At 33.6% G+C, this 26,216-nt stretch overlaps 1 protein-coding gene and 3 long non-coding RNA genes across 5 annotated transcripts in view; 2 read left to right on the top strand and 2 right to left on the bottom strand.

Moving 5' to 3' along the window:
- Nucleotides 1-21,412, top strand: part of LOC133666442 (uncharacterized) — a 133,930-nt gene extending 112,518 nt beyond the window's left edge. Inside the window, exon 4 of the long non-coding RNA XR_009830612.1 lies at nucleotides 20,371-21,412. This is a non-coding gene — a long non-coding RNA (uncharacterized LOC133666442). The remainder of the gene's footprint in view (nucleotides 1-20,370) is intronic.
- LOC107994951 (furin-like protease 2) overlaps nucleotides 1-26,216 on the top strand; it is a 376,396-nt gene that overhangs the window by 288,519 nt on the left and 61,661 nt on the right. The window lies entirely within an intron of this gene.
- LOC133666462 (uncharacterized) lies at nucleotides 2,727-5,417 on the bottom strand. Its single transcript, XR_009830636.1, has 2 exons — nucleotides 5,178-5,417; nucleotides 2,727-2,897 (listed from the first exon to the last, which is right to left on the bottom strand). It is a non-coding gene; the product is annotated as an uncharacterized LOC133666462 (long non-coding RNA).
- LOC114577128 (uncharacterized) lies at nucleotides 9,535-10,824 on the bottom strand. The gene is made up of 3 exons (XR_003696936.2): nucleotides 10,644-10,824; nucleotides 10,123-10,172; nucleotides 9,535-10,034 (listed from the first exon to the last, which is right to left on the bottom strand). It is a non-coding gene; the product is annotated as an uncharacterized LOC114577128 (long non-coding RNA).

Raw genomic sequence — 26,216 nt, 5'->3', positions numbered from 1 at the left:
TTTCGCGGAGATATTAATGGATTGCAAATAGATGAGGTATCGATTTGAAGGAATTTGTCAATGGATATAGAATTTCTATATTTGGAGGATCTATTCATGTAATCGAGAGTGACGTTTTCAGATCTTTAAATAGCTTTTTTGTGATTAATGCTTTATGGAAATATTAATAAATCGCAATTAAATTAGGAATTTGTCGATGAATGTAAAAATTTGGAATATTTAAATAGTCTTTGTAATTAATGCTTCGTGGATTATTAATGGATCGAACGTAGATGAGGAATTTGTCGATGGATGTGGAAATTATATATTTGGAATATCGATGATGGTTAATTGGCGGTGGAATTAGAAATTTTGGGATCTTTGGATAATTAATGCCTCGTGAAAATATTAATGGATCGCAAATAGATGAGGAATCGTTCTTGAAGAAATCTGTCGATTGTAAAAATTGTATATTTGGAGAATCGTGATATCTTTCCTCCCTTCCCCCCTTTTTTTGATCAGAGAAACGAGAAAATAATCATTAAATCATAAACACTGAAAGCTTCACCTTTCATTTTTGTGGATAGATCGATAACGATATTTTAATATATTACACGCTGAAGTGTATTTTAATAAAAAAATCATTTCGACTCAAATGTAAAAATTATAGGAATTGAGAGTCTTTTTATTACCACTACACACTTTATTGGAAAAATTTTTCGAAATGAAAATTCAACGCATGATACATTGAAATTAATACATCGAAATAATTTTTAATATTTCCATCGATAATTCTCCCTCTTTGACCAATTATTATTTATTTACGAAATACGATTGATCGTTTATTTTTTTTTAAATTAATAATAAAATATACAAATACAAATTATCAATGCAAACATTTAATATTGCAAAAAAAAAAAAAAATAACTCGCGTGAGTTTATAAATATATACTCGATCGTTGAATCCCAATTGAAGTTCGTTATGTAATATCTCCTAATAAAAGACAGAGCTCTTCTTGTTTTTAACCAATGAAACTGCGAAATTTTAATTCGATCCTGCAAAAACAATTTTAAATTTTATCTCCCGATTTCACATAGAAAATAATTCGTTGTTATTCTGTTCAAAGAATTAACCGTCCCTCAATTTTTTAAAATTCACCCACTCGTGCTCCAAGAGGGAAATATATTTTTATTTTTATCGATTCTCTCTCTTCTCGAACATTTAAGAATTTATACGAATCTCTGAGAAGAATTCCTGAATTCCTTCTCCAACTACTATCCTCTCCCGAACTTCTGTGGAAAGACGAAAATGATCAGTTTTGTCCAAATCCAAATCCTCGAACAGAGGCGGGATTGATCGATTCTTCAAATTTTTTCATATTCGTGTAAAATTGGTTTTTCGAAAAAAAAAAAAAAAAAGAAAAAAGGAAAAGAAAAATGATCGAATTCTGGTGGATGATGGCCTTTCTCCACAGGTGCAACAGTGGAGCGCGCAAGTGTTAGGAAGAAGGCGGACAGAGGCGGACAGATTGCCGGGTATCGGGCAGGCATTACGATGTCACAGCGACGTCCAATTAGCGTTCGTTAGGCGGTGCCAGCCACCGAGCACGAGCCTCAACGAGAGAGTAATTAGCGGTATTAGCCGAAACGAGGGCGATCGAGTGGGTGAGCGAGCGAGAGAGTGAGCGAGAGAGAGAGAGAGAGAGAGAGAGAAATCTTGGGCCGGGTAGAAGTCGAATAATGGAGCTAATAGAACGGGTAAGCTACTTATAACTATGGCGTGATACTCAATCGGTCACTTCGACGATGGAACAGATCATTTCTTTTAATTTTCTTTTATTTCGTCCTGTGCTATTATTTATCCAGATTTTTCTTTGAACGATCTAACGGAGTAATGATATCGTGCGATATTTCAATTATTTTCGTGCAAAGTGTCGTGGAATTTTCGCTGTTTTATTTTTTGGAAGATATATTAATTAAAGGATTGATTTGGAGAGTTATCCGATTATTTTTCTCGTTATCGACCGAGACGTCGATGCTGCGAGCATTGTGTCGAAAGATAGGTTAGGTCAGGTTATTCTAAAGGAGATTGAGTTTCCATTTGTGCAAAATATTGGAATTTTTGTTATTTAATTTTTCCTTTTTTTGGAAAATAAATTGATTGAAAGGTGATTTGAAGATTTATCTGATTATTTTTATTTGTTATCGATGCTGCAAATATGAATAAAATATTAAAAGATAGGTTAGATGAGGTTTTATTTTAAAGGAGGTTGAGATTTTGTCCATGTTTTCTATTGTTATAATTTACGAAGTATAGTTTTAAATTAGATTATGAAAGTTTTCTTAGAAATCACTGATACACTCCTTTACTTTGATCTCTTAAATAAACTAAACTTATTCGACATTTAAAAAATAATGGACGATTAAATTCGAATTACGTAAAGTAGAAAATAAAACATTTTATAATAATTGAATTGGATTATATTTTTCTTAACCATATATATTGTAATTTATATGGGAATTGAGCTGAAAAGACGATAAAACGAAAAGTTTGAAACCCGGTAACGTAATATCGTAATTGTCCATTGAATGAAAAAATGGAGAGCACCTCGTTGCACGCGTCTGAAGAGTTTCAGGCCATCAGCATACGCGCAACATCTCATAACATGCAAATTTTTAGGAACGGTGCAAGCAAATTTTGATTAACAAGGACCATACAGGAATGATTTATAATTCAAAAACAAGAATTTAGAAATGGGCTAAATTTCGCCCTCTCTCTAGAAAATGAAAAGGTTTTTTTAACATTTAATAACATGACATTTTCATAAACAACATTTCTAACTCTTGTGACTAATATCTCCTGGTTTCATCGTTTACACATCGTTGTTCAAAGGTTTGGATTTGCTGCGTGCTCTAACCTGGAAAAATTTGAAGGATAAAATCACGTTAGAAAGATTCTTAAAATTTTTTAATATTTATAGCATCCATTTTAAATGATATTCAAATTTTAATAATCATAATTTCATAATATTAAGTAAATGAAAAATTCTTTTCGATAAAAAAATACAAATTTGATAAGAAAGACAAATGAATATGAATTCTTTTCCCAATTCTATTATTTATGCGAAATTTCCCTTCTCACGTCTCTTTCGTTTCTCCTTAATTCTCCTTAATTTTTTCTTGAATAGATTTGTTTTACTGGCTATATTTCATGAGAATATGTCGACGAAAGAACAAGAACAAGAAATGACCTCCTTTTTTTACATTCCTGGAATGTAATTTGGAAAGTGTACAACATCGAATTTAATTTGGATAATTATTATTTCTTGTATAAGAGGGAAAGATATAATGGAAAAATTATTAAGATGAAAAAATTATCCGAAAAACAACTTTGTTAAAAAAATTTCTTTGATAGAAAATTATTATGGGAGAAGAAAGTGTGGAAAAATAAAAAAAAGAATTTGTAGCAACTATCTCGCTATGACCAGACTCTTTAATATCATACAATTTCCTATATTATTTTACTTTTTGATGACAGAATGTTCGAAAAACAAGATCTCTTTCACGTGGATCCTTCCATGTTTTCGACAATTCTGTGACATGACTCTTTCATGAGTCTTCGACCTAACTAACTATCTCTTTTTTCCTATGACAAAGTATTCGAATAATAATTCGATTCTTCTTCTTCCTATTCTCCTTTTTTACCTATTTCCTGCAACCTTTCGAAATGCATGCAAGGAATGAACGTCGAGAGAGCGTTGAATCGACTCGTTATGGCTCCACGTCGAGGCGAATAGCGCGGAATCGTTTAATTTCCTTTGCAAATGGGGACGAGAAACTGGCCCGTTCTTATTCCTATACCTCCCAAGTATTCCCTTCGCGGATACACCGTGGGTCGCGAAGTATCCTGTTTTATCGGCCTCTCGAGGAAATGCGCGGCCGGTGCTAATAAAAACCTTGAATCGCAAATGCGGATTGCGGGGCGAAGTGGTGGTGGATGATACGTCAAGCTCGAGAGAATATCTATCGAATAGAACTTCTGGAACTTTTGGTATTAATCGATTCTACATATGCATTATTAATTTGGTTAACTCGTGAAAATTGTATTCCTATTAAGATTATTGTATTCGATTAAGAGTTTTTTGAGGAGTTCGTTGGAAGTTGGAATTATTTGAAAAATATTGAGAATGTCTAATTATATTTTCAATAATCAGATTTCAGAATTTGAAATGGAAATTTCGTGTACTAGAACAAGAAATTCATTAATGGAAGTTCAAGTTTGGTTGAATTAATAAAGGAAAATCTAATTTTAAGGGGAATAAATCATAATTTCTAAATTTCTGTTTACTCCACTCGCAAGAAAATAAAAAATTTATTCCATTTTCCTGTTTTTCTTGAGATAAGGAAAAGAAAATGATCGTCGTTATTTTACAACCAATTGGAAAATTTTAACGATTTTGTTTTTAAGATTTGAAAAATATTCATCGTATACGTTAAATGTATGAAACGTTTTATGGAATCTTTTATTGTACGATGAAATGACGAGCAAGAGAGATAAACCTTGAAATTATTCGAGTTCTACGTTATGAATGTCTCTTGAGTTGATATTAAGATTAATCGATTATAAAAGTTTCATAGTTTTCTTAGACGTAGAAAGAGAAATATAATTATGTTAAAATACAAGGGAAAGTTTTGATTTTCACCGTATAATTGTATAGAAATTGAAAAGCAATCGTTATTTGAAATATAACCTCAATTTACGATTAACATTTGAAAAAAAAAAATTAATCTCAAATTCCAATAACGATCTTCATTACCATAAACATCGATTAAATTTAATTTCTCTGATCAAGAAAAATCCAATTTTCCTTCAATTTTCAACAATTTAAATCTATAAATTTCTAAAAATTTCATTTCATACTTATTATACTTTAATCAAATGAAAATTTTCCTCCAATTACAATTCCTAAATCGCGATTACTTCTATCTACAATCGAGCGTTGCTCAATGATACTTTTCTCAATAACGACCGTTACCCCCAATTGGAGAGAAAAAAAAAAAAGAAAAAAGACCATTTCCATCGAACGTTAGAATTCTCTCTCTCTCCCCCTCTCTCTTTCTCTCTCTCTCTCTCTCTCTCTCAATCACGAGATGAATGCTCAGTTACAATGGAGGTGGAACCATATTATGCACCGTACCATGCGTTTAATTATACGGTTGCACCGTATAATCCACCAGGCTTTAACGGGAAGACAATCGCAGCCCCGCTTCCCCCTCCTTCCCCTTCTCGTGCCTGAATAGTTGGCGCGATCGCGTCATTCGTGAATTTCTACGTATTACGGTATAAAACTTTCCCTTCCGACCGACAGGCGGCAATACGATCGTTAGTGTTTAGTCCGCCGGATGATACTGATGAAACTGAAGCGCAGAACGGAAACCAAGCCACAAGTTGTTTGAAATCGTGACGTGACTCTAAGCCTGCTCCTACTAACGTTTTGAATAGCAGGCCGCCGCAAATCGATATCCGCACCCGTGGTGGTATTATAAGCATTGTTGTTTGAAGAGTTGACGACTCGATGCGTAAATTCCAGTTTGTATCGCGTTTCTAACAGTAGCGTCCACGTATCCGTGCTAAAATCGATTCGATCGCCGTAACGCGATAACGAAACATCCTGTTTGTTATTAAACGGTACGAAGGAGTCGGGGAACGTTTGTGCCGTTTTTTTCGGGGGGAGGGAGAGGAGAGTAGGGGAATTGAAATATAATGCGGATGGAACATGAAAATATTGGTATAGTTTCGACTGAATTTCGCGGAGGAAAAAAAGTGAAGATCGTGCGAAGAAAGTTTAAAATAAAATTTCAAAATAAAATGGAAGATGTGTGAATTAGTTAATCAGGGAAAATGTGAACAGAAAAATTGAACATTTTCTTCGCATTATCTTCATTCTTTTTCAATTTTTCCTTCGCGAGAATGGAAAGCCCGAATGAAACAACTACAATGGAAGATTCGTTATGGTGAATAGAGACATTTTTATACTAAGATACATAACGAAATAACTTTAATCAACAAATATTGTATATTATTTAAAATTTTCGTATTTCATTTTTTTTCCCATTAAATAGCATTGTGTTCAAAGCGACGATAATACGATAATACAAGGTCCAAGTGAGTTAACGAGTCACGTGTTTTGGGCAAAGTGGTCTCTCGATATTCATGCTTACAGTGGAGTCAAGTCCTATTACAACTTTCGCATAGATGAGTATTGCATCGGTCACGTTTGGATTTTGCTAACGGAGTTCCTATTGTTACGGATCACTATTGTTATCGACGTGGAGGGTTAACAGGATCCCTGGCTCACCGTATGGCTCGGCTATAACATCGAGCAGAAACGTTGTTTCAACGACATTTCTATATATATATATATATATATATATATATATATATATATATATATATATATATTCTCTTCCCCTCCTAATTAATATTAACTAGCGCGTATCTTCCTTTTTCTATCATTTAAAATGATTCATCTAGATTCAATCATTTTTATTGCATGATCAATAACAACAATAACAATTTTTCTATTACTGAGAAACTCGTTCCGTTATTTATCTATTTTACTAATAAATTATTATTATTGTTTTACCATCATTAAAAATCATTCTTTAACGTGTCGATAAATTAAAGATATCTAGAAGTTAAACATATTTTACTACAATTTACAGAACTACAATTTAAAGAAAGTACGTGAAGCTCGAATTTCCTTCTCTCTCGCAAATAGATTTATACAAATCATAAATTCAAATATCATAAATCGTCTCTCACGTTGCAACTTCGAACGAAATCATCGTTTTCGATCCCGATCTTCTCACCCACTTGTGTCCACGAAATCTAAAATCGTCCTCTCTCTCTCTCTCCAGCATTCATCCATAGGGATCTACATCATCTATTATATCCAGCCTTTACCGATACCGGTTAAAGCGCGGTGTTGAAGGTTGCGAAGGCAGGCAGACTTCGCACACGACCGGTCGATTTCGAGGCGTGAACGTGCGAACCGCGTTTCGCAAATTCGCTTCGACTCTCGAGATAATAAATCAACCGGTTAATACCTTCGCGCGGCCTTGCCAAGCTCTCTGCCCTCTGGCGCTGGCTGGGCTCATTGTCGGTCACGCACGTGCGTGCAGGGCGCAAGAGTGGTAAACGCGTGTACATGGGCGCGGGGGCACGTAGCACGGGGTGAATTATGCGCTTCGCCCCCGTGTCCACCGTCACCCAGTAAATTTACATCAAACGAGTACGGTCTGCTGTTGCCCCACTCCACTCTCTCTCTCTCTCTCTCCGTCTTGTAATTCTCTTTCTCTCTCTCTCTCGCTCTCGCTCGCTCGCTTGCTCTCGTTCTCGCTCGCTCTCGTTCTCGCTCGCTCGCTCGCCTTTCTCGCGCATACGTGTACACGTTGAAAAGTGTTGATATGTAAAGATGCGACTCGTGTGTATTTATGCGGTGTGTATCATTGGATCGCTGTTTCGATTTTGTTCTTCGTGTGTTCGTCCTTTTTTTTTTTTTTTAACTGTATGCAGTGGTTCGTTATTTTTTTCTCCATAAGTCTCGAGTTTATACGGAGGTTTAATTTTTTTGGAAACGATACCTGGTTTTCATTATAATTTATTATTTCATTAAAAATATACGTATATAAAGAAAATTAATATTGCATATTTAATTTGTGTGGAATAAAAAATATACAAATATTTGTAATTCGAAAAAAAAAAATATCTGACTTTGAGAATTGGAAATTAATTATTCTAAAGGAAAAAAATTTTTGATGGGATGGAATTCTCTAGGAATATTATTATTATATATAATATATTATATATATTATGGTGAATATCAATAGTTATCGATTAAAGAATCCGTTAAATGGCGAGTTAAAATTAATTTTTTAACATAATTTCGCAAAGTTTTGCAAATCAATATGGCAAAAAAAAAAAATAGAAAGTTCCTACTTTTCGTACATCTCGTACTCTCGTCTCGTGTGAATTTCTTAACTTATCGATGATTTGTAACGATTCAAATTAAAATAGATTTTTTTCGAGGTTTTCTTATCGATCACTTCTCTCCCTATATACTGTCTTTATATTTTGTTTAATCTTGTAAACGTTTGAAAAAAATAAATTTTTTTTAATACACATTATTCGAACCACTGTGCATAACATATAGTTTATTCCTATTTATTAAATATAATTCTTTCTCACCGTACATTCTTTATTTTAATTAAATCAATTTCACAACTTATTAAAAAGTATTCCAGATCAATATTTGGAAGGGGAGAGAAGGGCAAAAAATTGGATGTAAAATCGAAACAAATATAACGCAAATTAAATTTCTTCTAAATATCTATAAAATATTCGAGTCTTTTTGTTTTCTTTCTCTTTAAGGGGGAATTTTGGAAATATTTCGTGTACATTTTTTTCGAAAAATGATGAAATTTTAATCCAGAATATACGTTTAATAAAGCAGAGATACTTGGTAACACAATTTCCTTTCATCTTACGAATATCATCTTTCTCGAAACTATTTTAAGGATTTACCTCGCCTCGGTCGGTTGTGGATATAGGGTGTATAGTAAGACGCGTGGTAGAGGTACGGACATTGTACGTGGCGTGACGTAGATGCTGTCCGCTCCCCTTTTCTTGATGAAACTGCGGGTGACCTTTGGCGGGACACGTTGCACAGGAATTTCTTATTGAGATATTGTCGAGAGGAATTTCTACGAGGAATAAATCTGGCTACGAGAGAGAGGATGTACGTTTTGCCCGTACACAAGACACTTTGCCCTGCCAGTTCCTCTCTTGTGCGAAGTGGGATTGAAACGATCATAGAGAAAAACAAATATCTAATTTTAGTGCATTATTTCGAAAATATACGGTTGATGTTTAACCCTGAGAGCAAAGTCGAATAATTAAATGTTAAAACACGTTTTATAAATATTTAACAAAATTCGATTCATCCATTTTGATACAATTTTTTTTAAATATTTTGACTGCGATAAATTTCAGACAAATTCAAATCGTCGTAATTTAGGTAAAATCAAGGTCAGTTTTGCTTCTGATTGCGTATAATCGTAGATCAATTCTAGAAGAATCCTTCAAGAAAGATAATCTTGCCGTATAATAAATATATGTGTATAAATTAGAAAGTTATTCTTTTTATACGAAAAATAATTAACGATAAAATACACGTTAAATATAACGCGATAATCCTAATGAATAGTAAGATACCAAGTTTTAGTTATCGAATATATATATATATATATATATCTCGAAATACAATGTGTACTACATTCACTCTATCAATTAAGATCATGATAATGATAATATCTACGAGCTCGTCGATGCCGTAACTGTCCTATTAATTGTTACTGCAACGTAAAGCACACCTATTAGGATAACGATCGTAAACTCTGCTCAATTACCGATAATGAATATTCAAAGACGATAAAACAAATCTCTTCCCTTCTCCAATCCTTATCCAATTTGGATCATTTCGAAGCGATAAATTTCTTATCAACAAATAAATTGAATAATAATAACGAATAATTCGACGAGAATTTCGAGAGGGACAAAAATTAATCGGTTAGAATTTCATAACCGATAGTTGAACAAAAACTTGTGTAAATAAACAAACGATAGATAAATAATAAGAAACGAAGATATAAATTTCGTAATTGGCATTTAGTAACAGAATTACTGCTCGTTCGCTTATCAGTTACAGTGATCGATGTCCTCGGCGCTCGAATGCGCACGCACACATAGTGTCACCATATTGGCAGCTCGTAAATCTCTAACGATCGAGAGAAACCGCACGTCTACGCGGTTTCTGCCCGGCCACGGTCAGTGGTGGATACATCGGTGGTCAGAAATGTATACCCCAGTCATCCATATCCGTTCGTAGAAGCATGAGAAAATCTGGTAACGAGCCTTGTCGAAACTGGAAATTTCGAAACCACCAAAATTCACCGTCCGTTATCTTGCGACGTGCCTCGAGACAAACGTGAATCTTGAATGAGAGGATTTTCTGGATTTTCTGAATCACGAAGTAGGGTGAACGATTTTGTATTGGATATTAAACCTGTGAGACCTGTTACCTTTAAGTTGTAATTGGCTTCATATGTTACGGTTGTAGGTAAAATTCATTCTGTAATGTAAATTATAGAGAATTTAATTCGTGAAAAATTGTATTGTTGCACTTGGCTTCGTTATAAGCATTACAATTCTTGATTAAGTTTTTTTTTCAAACAGAAATCGTAATACTTGATTCTCCGATGAAAATTATCTAAATTTAATTAATCGAGAGAGATTTAAAGTTTCCCGAGAAATTGATTCTCTCGACTAAATAGATTGTACTTTAAACGACATTTAGTCGACGATATCCAATTGAACCATTGTTGAGAACTTGCTTTAACTTCAGCTTATTGTTAGACTTTTCTTTTACTTTGTTTCTCTTTTTATCTCTCATTGATCATGCTGGGTAATCAGATCTCGATTGAAAGATCTCCCGAACGAAAACTTCTAAATCTGTTTCTTTCGAATAAATTTCTACTTCGCCACATTCCTCTCTCAATAAATCTACCGTGTGTAAATATTGAATACAATTTAAATTAAAAACCTGTGTAAATTATCGACGACAACGGAGGGGGACGGTTGATCGATATCTTCAAGAATGAATGTCCTTGCTGACAGGAAACATTCTAATTACAGCTTCTCCAGTTACTTAACTATGTTTCTCTGCAGTGGCAGCGTGCGCGCAAATAACGTACCGATAAATTTCGGCTCTCTTCTTCTCCCCCTCCACTACTTCCTTCACTTGACGACTATTCCTCCTGGAAACGTACGCGAGAATATATACAGATACGGCTCGAAAAAAAACGTGTCTTGGAACTCGTACATTTAATTAAAATGCTAATTTTAAGCTTGGCTGCCGCATTGCATCCGCTTTTTTTTCTCATTATTCTCATCTCTGTTTGTTGTTTCTTCCAAGAAGAAATATACGAGTATGAAAATAATTCAAACAGTAATTCGACGATGAAAAAAAATTCGGAATTAGCATGATCAAAAAATTTTTCGACTTTTCTCGATCGTGTGTTAAATAATAATATTGAATAATGTTGAAAAATTTTGTGTACGTTTGGAAAAATCGGGATATAAAAAAATTTTTAGAACGAATCGATAAAAATGTTGCAATGTTTAAGATGTTTGAAAAGTGTGGATTTGCAAGGAGTGTCAATTATAAATGAGGTCTAAAAATTTTTTCACTCGATTGTACCGAGATATTTTCAACCTGATACACTCTGTTATGCAGATCGTTTTAACGGCAAAGTTTCGATTTTTCTTGAAAATTACTTGGAACGTCGTACATGAGGTTAAAATTTTAGCGTAGTTTGAAAGTTTGAAACTCGGGCGGGGTGGAAACTTTTCATCCGATTTCGGATGTAAAATTTCTTGTCGGAGAAAGGATTAATGAACGAACACAACGAATACGTTATATTGTTATTATCTTTATTTAGGAAAAATGTTGTATTTAAAACTAAATCTAATCTGATCCAACAAAATTTTTCGATATCAAAATTTTGGAAAATTCTAATTTTACCGTTTTATTTAATTTTCGCGTACCGAAAGGGATATTTTTGCCAATAACCTTAGACTTGGCGTATACATTATAAATAATGGTATATACAATATAAATAAAATTGATTTATCATTTTTTAATTCACAACTAAAATTCTTATATCATCTTGGGGCCAATAATCGAACTCCTATCTAAGAAATATTTTTAAAACGAGATAATTCTGATTTCAAGAATTTTGTATTCTTCGAATGTTCAATATTCTCTTCGAAGTATTCTTCGAAAAATCGTTCGATAATTTTGTTCTTTATTTTGTTCGTCTCTTCTCGAACTCGAAAGTGATAATCCTGATCACCTTCGAAGACAAACTAGAAGGTAAATGGAGGATGGCCGTGTCCAAGTTAGCAGCTCCTTTAGCGTCTACAGAGTGGCCGTTGTAATTAGTTTTGGCTCCCGGCCAATGGTTTGGTGGCGCCCTCTCACGTGTTGCCTCGTGGAATGTGCGGATTGCGAATTTCTCGAATCCTCGTTTCTTTCGTCTCGTTTCTCCAAGGTAATAATCTCATTGTCCACTTGTTACTCTACTTATTACCCCAGCAAGAATTAAATTCTTGCTATAATTACAATTTTCTGTCGAAATTATCTCTCATTTATAATTTCATAACGAATATATAAAAATTATTGTCAATTATTCATTTTTTAGATGTGTGGGTCGAGTAAGGAAATAGTACAAAGAAATTATTGAATAAATAGAATTATAGAATAAATGAAAGAAAAGAAATATATATAAGTTTTTACTTTTTACCCATTTAATTTCATCGTGATGTAGGAAGAATCTTAAACAAAGAGGAAATCAAAGCGTAAGTTGAACCATTTTTTTCCATTTTTTTTTTTTAAAGCGTTTATATTTTTGATTCGCCTCAAAAGAAGGGAAACAAAAAAAAAAAAACAAAAAAAATAGAGGCATTGTGGCGCATCGGCAATAACAAATTGTGGAGAGTCGTACCGCACAAATTCCTATGAAAACTGCGCGTGTACCGGTTCGTGTACCAACCGTGTTACAATCGGTGTTGTTCTTTCGACTATTTCTCCTTCGTATTCGCTTTTTCGAACGAGGTGTACCGAGGTGCGCGGGCGAAGCCAAACGGGTTGAAAAGAAAAATTGACGATCCGAAAATTATGCGGAAAAAAAAATCCGCCAAAGAAATCGCGACAAGGATGACACCGATGATCAAAGTTGAGGATAATATAACATATACAGTATATAAAAATTATATACCATAAATAAAATATTATAGTTATTTAACATAACATAAAAAAGTAACAAACTCGAGAGAGATGATCCTTGTTGTTAAATAATTTCGAAACAGCAACTGAATAATTGAAAATTATTATTAATGATTCGCTCTTTCGTTGAGCAAAGAAAGGATCGGATGAAACTTTTTCAAATTGATTTACTTTACATTTTGAATTTTTTAAAATTCTTATTACATTCTTCGCCATTGTTTAAACGTTGCTTTTAAGGTTCACTTAAATCGAAGCATAAAACCGTGCGCGGATGACGTTGGAAATATCGTAATGGAACAACGCCGCACGTGTGACACGAAGTAGGAAAGGAAAGGGAAGAGAAGGGAAAGGGAGGACATTCCCTCGTGCACGTTTGAAAGACGTTGCCAGTTTTCTTCTCCCACCACGCGGTTCTCTCGAGTTATACCGGTGTTGATTTACGCGCTTAAAGATAGAGCTTACTGGATATAATTATTAGAAATATTATTATTTCTTATTTCTTTAAATATATATAATAGATAAATAATGATTCCTTTATTTATCCTTAAGTCTTATCGCGTGAAATATATATATAAGAAATCATTCCATTTGAATTTCTAACATTTATAACATAACATTCTAACGTAACATTATTTCTCAACTATTGAAATTGAATTTATCGATTCTTTATCTATATAGTTCGTTCAATTTATAAAAAGAAGATTTAAAATTTTAAAAGTTTCAATGTATGATTATTATTACGTTACATAGAAACAATTATTCTTTATAAATTCGAAAATTGAATTTTGTCCACTTAATACACGCCGTCTCTCTCAACTTGACGGTTTAATCGCCTCTTCGTTCGGAAGAAGCTCTCTTTGGCCGAAGTTGAAAAAGTGACACGGAAAATCAGTTGACGGATCCATTATCGAAACGATTGAAATCGAAACTCGTTCATTTACTATTTTATTATCCTCCCTACTTCGTCAAGTTTATATTCGGAATTTAATTATCATTTGATATTTTATTGGTAATATTGTTCCTGCAATTGTTTGCCTCATCGCTAGATTTGAATCCAATGATTAATATCTGATTAACGATGCGGAATCGTACGTGATTTTATCGATAGACGGTTTACCGGACGATCTTTGCCGTTCGATTGGATGAATGGGGGATGCTGCATCCATTCCTTTCGATTATCTCTTCCACGAATACGAATAATACGACCGGGCAATGATTCGTTCAATCAAATCGTGCGATTTTAATTTTATTTTGCTATTATCATTGCAATCGCGCGAATAACGAGGAAAATTGTACAATTATACAACAGGAAATTTTGGATGTTGGAATTATTTAAAAAAAAAATTTATGAACCGAATTCTTCTTGCGTAATAAAATGTGTAAATAAAATTGATAAAATTATTGAAGCACTAGAGGGTGAGGGAGGGGGGGAAGAAAAAAATGTATATAACGAAACGAATGTTTACTTTCTCATCGATATTATCTCCTTGTTCCTATTCCAACCTCGATATTGAAATGCTTTCTGTAATATTAATATGTTTCGTTTATTTATGACTTCCATTTGCATTTCATAATCCGAATAAAAACGGGGAATTTATGAAAATTTATGAATCGGGTCGGTGCCCGTAAAACACAACATCAAATGTGAAAAAGATAAGCTATTAATACGTATCCGCACGGATTAATTTATTAAATGTTTATTATTATTATGATATTATGTGTTATTCAAAATATTATTGAAACATTATTTTTTTTATAATGTGGATTTTTTTTGGTATATTCTCGAATACTTTTTTAAAAATTTCCTTCAAAATTTCAACATGCAATGATTTCGCAATAATAAAATCGAGCATCGAGCGACACGAGAAAAAGCTTTCGAAAGCTTTTCAGAACCGAAATTTCTTAAAGAAGAAGTTTTGGTACTTGCTTCGCCAAAATGAATATGACGTGTTAAACTTGTTCATCAATCTCGAGAATGAGAGAACAATCTTCTGTTAAACATTAAAAAATGAAAATTTATCAAAAATAAAGACATTGGTGTATATTTATAAATACGGAAAGAATAGTAAGTATTTCAAAAAAGAACAAATTTAAAAAAAATTGAAATTTATCAGAGACTTAATAAACTTATTTTAAATAATTACTTATTAAAATGCTATAAAATCGAATAATACTTTTATTCGTAAGCAATTATAATTCATTTTTTTTGACAATTACAATTATTTTCGATCATTATTAATACATTTTTTTGACGATAAATTATTTAACTATAAACTGTTCAATTTTCTCCCTCAGTAACGTCGAAATATATCGACAACGATCGCAACAATACAAGACACAATGGAGAGAATATAATAAATAGTAGCTGTTTCGAAACATCGTATTCAAATAATCACGATATATACATCCTGTCTCAGTGCTCTCTAGCAAATTTTCACCGATTGCACCGATAAAATTGCCTCGTCGTTCTCCTTCTCCTCCTCCTCGAAGGAAGAGAGAGAGGTTATTGCATTTTCTGAGAACGTGCTCGTCGAAGCCGGAAGTCGACGAGAGTCGATGAGCCGATGAGGCAGAGGTAATACCGGTCGTTCTTTCGAATTACCAATCCTCCTCCTCCCCTCTCTCGTTCGGAAATATGCCATCGTCTACAATTCTTTTATGCTCGATAAAGAAAGAAAGAAAGAAAGAAAGAGGAACGTACAGATCGAGATCCCTTGTTACAACCACTGTTTCCGTTACCAAACCAAGTTCGACGACCTCTCCAAACTTGTTGAGCATTGATTCATGACAAGAATCGTACGTTACGAGTTAAATTCCATAAAATTTATTTTTTAATTCGATTCAATCCTCTGATTACGTTTCCTTTTCCAATTTCGTCGACGAATTGAAGAATAATACAAGAGAGAATTTTTAATCGAAAGATAAACTCGCAGGAGATTTCTTCATCGCGGCACTTTCGTTGAACGCGCCAGGAATGTGCACAGTACTCGAGAAAAATCGTTTTTTTTTTATTTTTATTATCGAGGAATTTCGTGAGAAGCAAATGATAAAAACAAAATACCGATGCTATATTTCCGGAGAAACTCGATGCATAATAATTCCAATCGCTTTTCGTACAATACGCGACATCTTGTGCTGAGCGATTACAGTGCCCGTAATAAGTTACTACTGGCATATAATTGTAACGGTTAAATACAGGCAGAATGTGCGCATGCGTGGAAAATGTAAGTTTCGCGGTTAGGTTGCGTTTATAATGCCTCCCCTCCCTTTGTTCCAGTTACAGCCTGTGCAGACCACGGGCAAAACATTGTAACACGTTCTCGAGCTAAATTTCAATGCGTCTTCAATCTCGAGAAGTTGAGATTAAATTAAATGATGTTATATGGTGTTATTATATAATGATATGCGTGACGATGTGCAGTTATATTATTTAGTAATCAAATAATCAATTAAATTAATTTATTTACTTGCTTGAAAAGTTCTCTTCTAAGTTTTTCCATCAATAAAATATACCAAAAAAAAAAAAAGGAAATAACAAGTTCGATTTGAATCTATCATTAGATTTAGTTGTAGTATCGATGGATATTAAATTCAGACACTGATGATGAATATTTCTCGTCTCCACGAAGACGTTTTCAGGGAGGGGGGAGCTTCTTAAAATCGCGGAGAAACCGAGTCATCGAGGGCTGTTCACTGTGAAGAGTGCTCCAGTTCGCAACAGGGCCGGTACTTTCAGAGAATAAATTAGAGCAATTCGCGAGACAAAAGGATAAACTTGAAGTGGAAATGGACTTGAATCGGCGATGCTGCTCTGTTGGATCAATGGGAAAAAGACAATAATCGATTTTTATCCAAGTGTTATCGTGTTGCGAAGCTAAATTATGGATTATTAATAATTTGTAATTTTGAAAATTGGAAGTAATAGCTTTTGTTAATTAAAAATTCAAAATATTTTCACCAGTTGCGTTTAAAGTATCATGAAAAATTTCACATTTAATTAATAAAGATTCTTAAGATTAAGGAAAGATGATGTTGATTAATTGAATCGAAATTTTACATCATATTGTGCAATATGAATAATTAAAATTTTTGAAGAATATTTATTTAACGAAATAAATGAAATGATGATTTTCTTTTAAACAAATAAAAAGTCTGATACAGTCTCTTTAAAAATAAATTTGATCTCACCAAATATTGTAAAATTGAATTAAGCGATAAAAATAATTTTGGAAACTGGAAATAACGTGCGAATAGTGATAACGGCAATTTTTGTTAATTAAAAATCCAAATTATTCGTTGCATTTAAGTATTTTAAAAAATAATTTAATTAATAAAAGTTCTTAAGAAAAGGTGGTTAATTGAATCGATTAATTTTACACATCATTTTGTATATTTCGTTAACAATTCGAACGATCAAATTCTCGAAGAATATTTAACGAAGTAATAAATGAAATGAATTTTTCCTTTTTTTTTTTTTTTTTTTTAAGCAATCAAAAAGTCTAATAAGGTCGAAAGTTTTTATGAAAATGAAATATCGTTTTATCCGTGACTCCACTTTCAATTAAACATAAATTAACGAGTTTTTATCAGGATGAAATTTCGTTACGAGTTCGTTACAACTTGATCAAAAAATTAACGATCGAGCATTATTGATCCGTCCGTTCCCAATAAATTCCTGCTCAACTTTCGGGACAATGAAATAACTAAAAAAATTTAATCAATCGAAAGCTTTTATGCGCGGCACATTCAACGGCCAATTAATTATACTCCATTCGCTTTAGAATTATTATTATCTTTCCCTCATTATCGTCCAAATAAAATTTGAATAATATCTTGAAATTATGTGCTCACTGTTTTTCACGTTTTCAGTGTCGAGATACGAGTGAGTAGAACGTGAAGCAAATATATGTGTGAAAAGATGGATGTATTTTGTATAAAAAAAAATATATTCGATTCTCTTGTTAGCATCGTTTCGATATTAACGGAATAAGACACGTGATTCAAATTTTGTTAAAAAAAAAAAAAAATGGGGAGGATATATAAAATTATTATTAAGAATTATGAGACGTGCTATATTAGTATTCGGTATATGAAAATGATTTATTTAAATTAATGATTTAAAATATTGACGAAGCGACATGTTATTTATGATATGTAATATAAATTCATCGATCAAATTGTACATCTCTCCCTGTCATCAAAAAATCAAGAAATTGAAAGAAAATTGCGATTTCTCGGAATTATAATCTAAATCTTTCTCTCGACCATTTCAAGCATCAAAAATAAATGAAAGAGAACCAATTTACTTATTTACAATTAGTATATTCACGAGTAATTCACTATCCATCTCTTCCTATATCAGAATCACTCCAAAGAAAATTTGAAAATTCATCGATTCCAATAAAAAAAATCCAAACTCTCATTATCCATCAAAATCCAAAGAAAATTCATGTATGATCGATTCCAATCGGAGCCGTTCATAAAAATCCATCTTATTTTCACGTTTCACCAACACGATTTACACAATTACTTCCCTCGCGAACAACTCATCCCAGCTCTGTCGGAGGCGAGAGAAAGCGCGCGAAAATGAACGGGCGCGATAATTCGGGAATGCAATCTCACGCTCGAAATCGCGCCCTCCCCTCCCCCTTCCCATGATACGTCCGCCTCGTGACGGAATCCTTTCGCGAAACAACGGAGGGAAGAGGAAATCTGGCCCGCCTCTGCTCTCATAATCGCACTCGGATAACAGCGCGTGATGGAGGCGGGATGGGGGAGAAAAACAGCCGGTCCATAATTCACACGCGTGACGGACATTGTTGGTTTTCGTTCGATTTATGCTGTGCCACGCCACTCGGTCGTCCTTGTCAATCGATGCGTGCGTGCGCCGCTCTGCCCGACGGAAGGAGAGGGAGTGGGGGGGATCCTCGAGGAAAACAGCTGTCCAATATATCTGTCGGGAATAATCGATCGGCCGTACCGTGTCGTGCGCCAAGATATTGGATGATGGGCAAAAGGAAGGAGCGAATAAAAGGGGACGTGTATATTTTGTAATTCTGGATTTTTGAAATCCAGAATTAAGAAATTAGTATAGTATAATATGAATATTGTTGAATTGTAATATCGACTCAGGAATTGATTATTCTTTTTAACATGTATAATGTATAATTATCAGTGTATTTCATTTTGCTGGATATTTCACGCAATATGTCCAAAAAGGATCTTGACTAACATTCTTTTTAACCAATTGTAAACTTCACTTATATCGCGTTTGTATTCGTTGTTTTTACACCTAGAATATTTCTCCTATTTGTGATCGATTTGCCCATAGAAATGACGAGCAAAATTTCTCCGCTCCCGCTTCCAAAAATCTTGTCTCGTCTCGTGGAACGATCCGTCATTCGAGTTGAAGATAAATTCGATCGCCGATGACAATCTCGCTTTCGCGAAAAGAAAAATTGGCATCTCTTGCGAGGAGAATCGTTTCTTTCCCTTCTCGCGACTCGACACGATGAAACACGTACTCGTTTCTCGCGATCGATTATTCTCGACAGATACATCGAATCCTGTTCTTCTTAGTTGAAATATCCCGCCTGACACTTTCCGTAAAATATTTCCAGGATTCTTTTAAATAAAGCTACGAGAAATTTATTTTCGTTTCGTATCCACCTTTTTCTTCCAATTTACAGGTATATTTGTTAGTATCGAGTAAACTATAAAAGTTTAATCGGGGATTTTTCAAGCCTCTTTCAAAATATATTGCAATAATTATAAAAATAAACAGCTTGAAATGAGAAACGAATTGCACGAAAAAAAATATTTGTACGAATTGCAGTTTGCTTCTTATATCATATTCCTTATCAGAACACGGATAAGAATCAAATTTAATAAATTCAATTTCCGGTTAATGCAAAATCAGATCAAATATGGTAGAAAATGAAAATATCGACGAATAAAGCATTATTACCGTGACAAAATTCACAATCGGTTCACGCATCCATCCATTCCATTCCTATAATTTTGGAATCTCAATTATATATCCTACACAAGGGGATTATCCAACGATGTTTAATCTTTGTAATATCTCGTATAACATCAAAAGAAATCGATGGATAATTTGATATTAGACAGATAATAAAAATTGTCGAAATATTTCCTTTCCCTCTCGAAATATATTTCGTTGTACTGTAAAAGAATTTCGCATCGCACGTGTCGCGCATGGTCGAGTTGCACCACTTGCTGTGCAGTTGCTTGGCGCGAGTGGTACGAGCAAAGCATAAACGGGAGAGAGAATAATACGCAAATAGAAATTACCGTGTAAGAGCGACGTTGTTGATTTACAACAACCGGGGAGCGAAATCTCTTGACTTAACATTTTATTTTCCAAAAAGAAAAAAAGGAAGGAATATTTATGCATGCTCGAATTAATTCCTTTATGAATTGTATTCGTATCAACCTTTGTGCGAATATTTTTCTGTTCCAGGTGAGCCCCAAACTGACGAGGTGGAGTACGAGGCAAAGGTTATTAGCTACATTACGCTAATTGACTTTCGTCCATGCAACACCGGCTTCACGAACAGATGTTATTTTAATAATTATTATAATTATAATATTATTCGAATATGTAAACAACGTATTACTAGTTCCTGCTACAAATTTATTAATTTATAATACATAAATTTTCGCATTGCCAATAATCCTATAATATTATAATTAATTAATTTAATGTAATAATTTAGTTTCTATATTAATCGTAATGATTATAGTACGAAATATTCGTTTGATTTTATAAATTAATACAACAACGAATATTTGGATTTATAATTAAACGAGGAAAAGTGATAGTGATATTTTTTTTTCTCTATGGACTCGTAACTTATTGAGAAATTTTTTTTTTCTTTCTCTTTTACACGCAATGAAATATTCGAATACATAACTTTCATGGAAATTTTCGTTCAGGATGGGATTGATGTCCATTTAAATTTTTTATCGATCAGAAATATATCGGGAGATTTTCATGTTGGAAAATATTTATAAAGTAAATGTCAAAAATAACACTTAAAATAATCGAATTAGAAAACTTGATTATATTTCGAACAATTATTATTTCGATTAATTATTTCATTATTACTCTATATATTTCAAATAATACTATTTTCCATCACTGTTAAAAATTGAAATTAAATTTTAAAATTGCTAGTAAAAAAAAAAATCTTTGGAAATAAAATTGTTTGTGTGAGTTAACAGTTATTAAGGAAAATGGGCGGGAAATCTTCTTTGATAGATGGATGAAAGATCAAACCGTGCAGAAATTATAATTAATCGTTACTGACGTGTACTTAAATTTTTTAAATATTATTAAAATATACGCGCATTTTTGTCATATCAATTCAAATCATCAAATATTATCCAACAGTGAGAATTATTGAGCCAATAATTTTTTAGGCCTAAAAAAAAAAACAAAAAATAAAAAAAATTAATCTTTTAAAATTTTACTTTTTAAATAAAATCAACATAAATCTTTATTTCCTTTTTATTTTTTTCGCCCCCCAGCGAAAAATATTTTATATCAAGTTGCTTTGTTCTTTCATTATCCCTCCCCTATCTTCCGTCTTTATTAAATCTCGCTAATAAGTAATTAAGGTCAGAAAAAGGAAGAAAAGAAACAAAAAAAATTAGAAGGGAAAAAAGAAAAAGTTAGGTGAAAGAGCGTGGATTCCCGTCTCTAAAGAAAAACGGTTTTCCTCCAAAAGAACCGTACATCTCCCTCTCTCTCTCTCTCTCCGCGGCTCCTTTAGATAATAGGAAAAGAACTTTTGATACCGTATCCGGTCTTATCGCGTGGCGAACCGCGGAAGAATCGTAATCCTGATCCGAGTAAGTAGACTATGAACTGTGCTAGGTGTATCCAGTTTTTCAACCCTCTCTTATCCTCAAAAACTAATTCCTTTCGTGTTTCTCCGACCGAAAGACCGAGAGAAAATATATATATCTTAAAGAGAGAGAGGGAGAGAAAGATAAAAGCAAAGGAAATTAAACTAATACAATTTTTATATTCAATTATTATATTATCACACTGCCATTGAAATAATGAAAATTGGTTGGTCAATTGTATTAAAAATAGATAGTATTTCCTTCGATGAGAGAGAACACTCTATGTGAATTTTTAGCTCTCGTTTATTCTATATCGACGTTAATTAATTAATTAATTAATTTACAACAAGCATCGATGACCTATCGGATGATTCGAAGGAAAATAAATGATTGAACGAACGACAACTTGCCAGAGTTTCACTCTAATAAAATTCACTTCGTTAAAAGTGGATCACTGCATCGATCCATCGATTAATTCCAACTTCCAATCGTTCTTATAAAATCTTCTTAAAAAACCTGACAGACGATCCATTCCTCTTGAAAAAATTTCGTTCCGGATACTACGTAAATAAAATATCCCTTATTCTTAATTCTCCTCGCTTTGGAGGAAAGAAACTTATTCTCTTCGTTTCCTCCGACACGAAACGAAGACTACTACTTTCCCTCTTTCGAGTCTCGCGGATCTTTTTTATTCGTAATCGCTTTGACCCGGCTGTGAAAGTTAAAAGAGAGCAATCGTGTTTCTTTTTTTCTTGGATCGAAGAGAGATGGACACGGACAAATCCCGTTCCTCTAAAATAATAATAATAATAATAGTAGTAGACAGAAAGGAGAGAGAAATCGTTTCGTCACGATATTAATTTGCGTTAATATATGCCGTTATGGCGAAATTAAAAAGCGTTATATTTTAGTAACCGTCCCCTGATTAAAATATATACGTACCCTCGGGGCGTGGAGGAGGAGGAGGAGGGAAGAGACCACGCGTTGATACATATTTATGACCCAATTTACGCGCCGACCACGCACATGGGCGGAGAGGAGAGGGGGAATGCTGTTTCTCCAACGATCTGTCGAGGTTGCCTCGTGGTTTATTTCGAAGGAGTGGGGGAAAAAAGGAGGACCAAGGTTTGTTTCACCATCAGTGGGGAAACAGAGCGGCAAATTACTCCTCTTTCTGCTGTTTAATTCGCGTTCGTGTTTCGAGGGAGCGGAAAAGAGGGAAAAATGGAGGGATGGATTAGAATTCGAGGAGAGGGATTTTTTCTTTTTTTTTTTTTTGATTTTGATTTACGAGATAATAAATCGAGGATCGAAAAATATTACAAATAGATTACGTTCGTCATTGATCCAATCACTCGTGATCCTTACCCGTGTTTGTTAGGAATATCGTAAAAATCGAGACGTTTTTCTTAATCATGAACACCTGTATTATTTTTTACGAGCCTCGTTTATTCGATGATAAATTATTTCATCTAGTAGAATTGTTTTTTCACAAGGAGCGAAATGGAACATTAAAACAATGGATCGATGGATTCTTTCTTTGAGACAAGAAATTTTTATTTTATTTTCGATAAATTGTCGTTAATAACAGTCTCTTCGAACTTTCATCGGGGGAAAATTAACAGATTAAATTTCAATCCCTACGAAACGAGGAGGTTGTTCCACTCGATCTGGAAATCCATTATCCTTCTTTCCCCAGCGGTATCAACAATAATTGGTTAATTAAATATACCGTATCGCGAAATTGGACCAAAAAGACGAGTTAATCATGGTTATTATTTAAAACATTTCCAGCATTGTGCAAGCTTTTCAACAACAAGTTCGACGACAAGGATCGATCGAATCTCTGTAATTTCTTTCTAAGGTGGATTTTGGAAAAAATTTGTATAATTATAAAGAAGGATTCTTCACGTTTTACATCAGATTTTATTGACATCTCGCGTGGAGACACGATAATTCTAGACGATTCGAATTAAAAACGTAGCTCGAGTATATTTTTCCAAAAGTTAAATTTAATCTCCATCCGGTGTTTGCGTAGAAAGCCTCTTCCTCCCGGCCAAAATTTATTTGAAATAATAAAATATTTGCTATAAATTATAACTTCCATATCGATTCCGAACGAATCTACCTAAAATTTTACAATTTTACATTTACATTTCAGATTTGAAAAGAAAAATCAAAAAATCAAATAATATATCGATGAATAATTCGTGAATTTTCAAAAAGAAAAAAAAAGAATAAGAAGATAAATCTCTGATCGGGCGAAATCACGAGTGCAATCTTACGACTGAAAAGGATTATTTAGCAAATCTTGTTATTAGTTAGCAAAATCTTGAAAATTTCCCACCTTGGTAATTTATTCGGCCATAAAAGTGAAGCAATTGTCGAATGGGTGAACAGATATCCACGAGTATTTTTTTCCACTTTAAACATCCATTCATGGAAGATCGAAACATTGGATAAAACGAAAAAATATTTTCAAAGAATATTTATTATACATACAAAGAATCGAAATCTTTTATTTATAAAAAAAAAAGAATTAAAATTATAATTCCTTCGAATATTTTAAAAATCGCGCGCGGAAAAAATTCGAAAAGTTTCGTCCTGCAAACAGCGATATTATTTTCAAGATAATTCCCCGAAATCCGGGAACGGATAACGACGATTCTTTGCCATTTCCTTCATCCACTTATCTTCCAGAGAAGAATCGATAATTCATCAAACCCGCTTTGAGCCTCTCCTCTCTGTTGCGAAAAAGAATACGAGACGAGAAAAAGAGAGAGAGAGAGATTGGACGATCGTCAAAGGAGTGGAATGAGCGCGAGACGAAAGGGAAAGGAGAAGAGGAGAGGGGATGGGGACGAGGTTGTTTGGAAACGGCCGTGATCCCGGAGGAGCCGGTCTCTCGATTAGTGGAACCGTTACTTCCGTGGAACGAGATTCGTTCCCCTGGAAAGCGGAAGTTACGATGACAGAGAGACGATGCCATGGAAACGCCATCTCTTTCCGTTGCCGTTTGTTCTTCGACTTCTTGTTTCTCCCTTCTCTCTCGACGAGCATAACGAGCGAAAGACAGATCTCGGACTCCGCGCGGATTCCTCCAGTGAAATTGTTTTCAATTCTCTCCGATCAAACTTGATCAAAACGAATATGAATATAAATTCATAGAGTCTCTGTTTTTAAGGACGAACTCCAAGAGTAAAGTAGATCAGAATATTTTCCAAGTGCGTGTTACTAAGTAAATTAATTGCATTTTCGAAAACGAGTGGTAAGGAAGAAGATCACGCGATTTCGAGTCTTTTCAATAACGTATAAACGATTGTACATATAACGGCATCAACAGTAATATTCAAAGTTTAGTTCTTAGTTTAGATATTAATATATAAGTGACACGAGAACGCAAATTGATCCTATTATCGATCTCGTTGGAAAGCTGGCTCTCAACGTATTCGTGATTCGAAGGGGCGACGGATTTGTGCAGTCCTCCCCTTCGAAAACGAAACGGTATCCGGCTTCCGTTACGATACGCGGCACAATGGAGACCCATTAAGGGAGACCAGAAACACGTTCCGTTTCGCTCGGTCCATTATCGGGGATTGTCTATCCCTGGCCGGATTCGCGCGCGTTTTTTTTAATCCTGTTTCCCTCTGCGAAAGAGGCAAAGTATGAATATGGCAACGCAGCGTTTTCTCTCTGTCGATAGAGAAAGAGAGAGACTGAAAGAATCCAGCCAATGGACGGACAGGATAAATTTATCAACGCTTAAGCGACCACACGTTTCCACATGAGCGACATCGTGCAACGGTTTTTCGAACAACGGTGCTCGATCTCAAGGCGAAGAAAAGTTTTTATTGATGTAGGATAAAAACAAAGAAAATAAATATACGAATATAAGGAAAAAATGTTGTAACGATTAGATTGGAATTTAACATAATAAATAAACAATAAATTGGATCTTAAGAAATGAATTATTCTTTATCTAAAGGATAATTAGAGAAAAGATTCTTGTTTAAAAAAGGAGGTTATGGATATTTAGCTCCTCGACGAATCGTATAAATTATTTCAAAATTGTGAGAAGACATACTTCAAAAGGATTGAAAGGAATGAAAAAATTGGTAACTAAAGTTAGGAATATTATTATATATATATATATATCATGATGAATATCAATGGCTATCGATTAAAAAATCCGCTAGATGACAAATTAAAATTAATTTTAATATAGTTTCGCAAATAAAATACTTTTCGTACATTCGATTCTCGTGTGAATTTCTAATATAAAATGATTACTTAACTTTAAGTTTAATTTATCAAAAAAAACTTTTCGATAATTTATAACGATTTAAATTAAAATAGATGTTTCGAGATCTTGTTCTCCGCCTATATACGCGTATTTTGTTTAATCTGTAAAAAAAAAAATTTTTTAATTTCAATGTACAATAACTAATTACATTT

Source organism: Apis cerana, linkage group LG1, assembly GCF_029169275.1.
Source record: "Apis cerana isolate GH-2021 linkage group LG1, AcerK_1.0, whole genome shotgun sequence".
Taxonomy (NCBI): Eukaryota; Metazoa; Arthropoda; class Insecta; order Hymenoptera; family Apidae; genus Apis; species Apis cerana.
This window is presented reverse-complemented; position numbering and strand designations above follow the sequence as displayed.